The following is a 3,234-nucleotide window of genomic DNA, read 5'->3' on the forward strand; positions in this document are numbered from 1 at the left end:
TTTTGGAATGGGTTTCTTTGACTCAGCATAATTCCCCTATGATCCATCCAAGTTGTCAACTGCATCAATAGTTTGTTCCTTTTTTATTGCTAAGTGGTATTCTATGATATAGCTGTATCACAGATTGTTTAAAACATTGACTTGGAGCTGGAGACATGGTTCAAGTGGTAGAGTGCTTACCTTGTAAGTGTGAAGCCCTGAGTTCAAAGTCTAGTATCATCAAAAAATATTTATAAGCTAAAAGCTTTTGGTCTGCAAGTGTGGTTCAAGCAGTAGAGTACCTTCCTAGTAAGCACAAAGCCCTGAGTTGGAAACCCCAGTACTACCAAAAAAAAAAAACCCAAAAACTTAAAACACTCAACTGTTGGAAGACATCTAGTCTGTTTCCATGTTTTAATTGTTATGGATATAACTGTTATTAACATTCATGTGAAGTTTTTGTGTGAACATAAATTTTCATTTATCTGTGTTCAGTTTCAGGCTTAGTTTTTAATGAAACTACCAAATTGTCTTTTGAAGTGGCTGGATCATATTGGTTTCCCATTGGCAATGGATAAGTGACTCAGTTTGTCCATATCCTTGCCCACGTTTGGTGTTGTCACTAAGTTTTAGCCATTCTGATGATAATTGACTGTGGTTTTATTGTTTATTTCCATGATGTCTAATCATGGTTTTCGTTTGTTTGTTGAGATAGGACCTTGCTAATGTAGCACAGGCTGGTCTAGAACTTGCACTCCTCCTGCCTTAGTCCCCCAAGTGCTTTGCCACCACGCCTGGCTAAATGATGTTGAACACCTTTTCACTGTAGCATATCCTCATCAGGAAAATATCTTTTTGTGTATTTTCCTCATTTCTAATTGGATTGAGAGAACTGCCCTGGCTTATGCTAACAGGCAGAATAAGAAAATATGAGACTTACTTTTCTTGGACGAGAGTGCAGAAGTGGGGATGAAACTACTGAAAATGCTTCAAATTAGGATTGATCTTGGATCTGGAACAGGATGAAGAGGTGGGGGATCTCCAGATTCATCTGTGGGGACTTGGATAGAGCAGAAAAAAAGAGGGGAATTGGAGGTTAAATGTCTTCTAAATGGTGCTAGATTTACCACTCTCAGCCTGATCTATAGGGTTTTTTTTTAATTTTTATTTTATTCATATGTGCATACAATGTTTGGGTCATTTCTCCCCACTTCCCCCCACCCCCTCACTTACCTACCCTCCCCACTCCCTCCCTTACCCCCCTTACCACTCACTACCAGGCAGAAACTATTCTGCCCTTATCGCTAATTTTGTTAAAGAGAGAGAATATAAGCAATCATACGAAGGACCAAGGGTTTTCGCTAGTTGATATAAGGATAGCTATATAGGTAGTTGACTCACATTGCTTTCCTGTACATGTGTGTTACCTTCTAAGTTAATTCTTCTTGAACTAACCTTTTCTCTAGGTCCTGGTCCCCTTCTCCTATTGGCCTCAGTTACTTTAAAGTATCTGCATTAGTTTCTTTGCGTTGAGGGCAACAAATGCTATCTAGTTTTTTAGGTGTCTTACCTATCCTCATACCTTCCTTGTGTGCTCTCGCTTTATCATGTGATCAAAGTCCAATCCCCTAGTTGTGTTTGCTCTTGGTCTAATGTCCGCATATGAGAGAGAACATATGATTTTTGGTCTTTTGGACCAGGCTAACCTCGCTAAGAATGATGTTCTCCAATTCCATCCATTTACTTGCAAGTGATAACATTTCATTCTTCTTCATGGCTGCATAAAATTCCATTGTGCATAAATACCACATTTTCTTAATCCATTCATCAGCAGTGGGACATCTTGGCTGTTTCCATAACTTGGCTATTGTGAATAGTGCCGCAATAAACATGGGTGTGCAGGTGCCTCTGGAGTAACCTGTGTCACAGTCTTTTGGGTATATCCCCAATAGTGGTATTGCTGGATCATATGGTAGACCAATGTTTAGATTTTTAAGTAGTCTCCAAATTTTTTTCCAGAGTGTTTGTACTAGTTTACATTCCCACCAGCAGTGTAGGAGGGTTCCTTTTTCCCCGCACCCTCACCAACACCTGTTGTTAGTGGTGTTGCTAATGATGGCAGGGGTGAGGTGGAATCTTAGTGTGGTTTTAATTTGCATTTCCTTTATTGCTAGGGATGGTGAGCATTTTTTCATGTGTTTTTTGGCCATTTGAATTTCTTCTTTTGAGAAAGTTCTGTTTAGTTCATTTGCCCATTTCTTTATTGGTTCAATAATTTTGGAAGAATTCAGTTTTTTGAGTTCCTATATATTCTGCTTATCACAGTCACATCATGGAGATTAGGATGTCAAAATGCTAATTTGGTGTGGGACACAGCTCAGTCTATAACAGATGACATGAGAAATATCTTGGTGTGAGCAATTCAGTTCCATTTTAGCTGCTTTCCTTGAATGACCATACAACAATTTTGCATTCATTTCAGTGGGCAAAATTTGGTATGTAGCCATACCTAGCTGCAAAGGAGCCTAAAAATGAAGCCTTTTGCTGAGAAGATGACTGTCCAAAATAAATTTGGGATTCTATCGCAAAAGAAGGAGGGTATTTGGCACAGAATATATGCTATGCTTTTATAGTCAAGAAGCTAGATGCACTCCCTCAATTATCTTATCTTTTTTGCTCATTCTGCAAATACACTTTTCATAGGACCAAATAAAACTGCTACTTTGGAGGCATCTGAGCTTGTTCTTCCCAAATCCCCTGTCCTAGACTCTGCCAGGCTCATCAAAATTTAATATGTATATAACTATATACTACGTATAAAATTTGTGTCATTCATTCACTCTTTCATTCAACAAATATTTATTGGTTACCAAAACCATGCAAGATCTTATGAGGGGCCCTGGAACTACAGCAGAGAAGCTGACAGACATGGCTCTGGTGTTTATGGAACTTATGTTCTAAAAGGTTGCTATGCTTATGAATTAAGTACTACTACAAAAATAAAATGGGCAAATGTCATAGAGAAGAACTACAGTGAGGAGGGCAGGAAAGGATTCTCTGAGGAAGTTAACAGTGAATATAGAAGTTGAGCATTACAGGCAAAGAAAATTTTTTTAAAGGGCCTAAAGTATGAACAGAATTGAAACATGTAAGAAACAGCTTAGATGCCAGTGTGGACTACAGAATGGTGGTAGGAAATGAGTGTAGAGTGGTAGGCTTTGTAGGACAACCTAAGGACTGTGGATTTTAGTCTTA

This window comes from Castor canadensis, chromosome X, assembly GCF_047511655.1.
Source record: "Castor canadensis chromosome X, mCasCan1.hap1v2, whole genome shotgun sequence".
Taxonomy (NCBI): domain Eukaryota; kingdom Metazoa; phylum Chordata; class Mammalia; order Rodentia; family Castoridae; genus Castor; species Castor canadensis.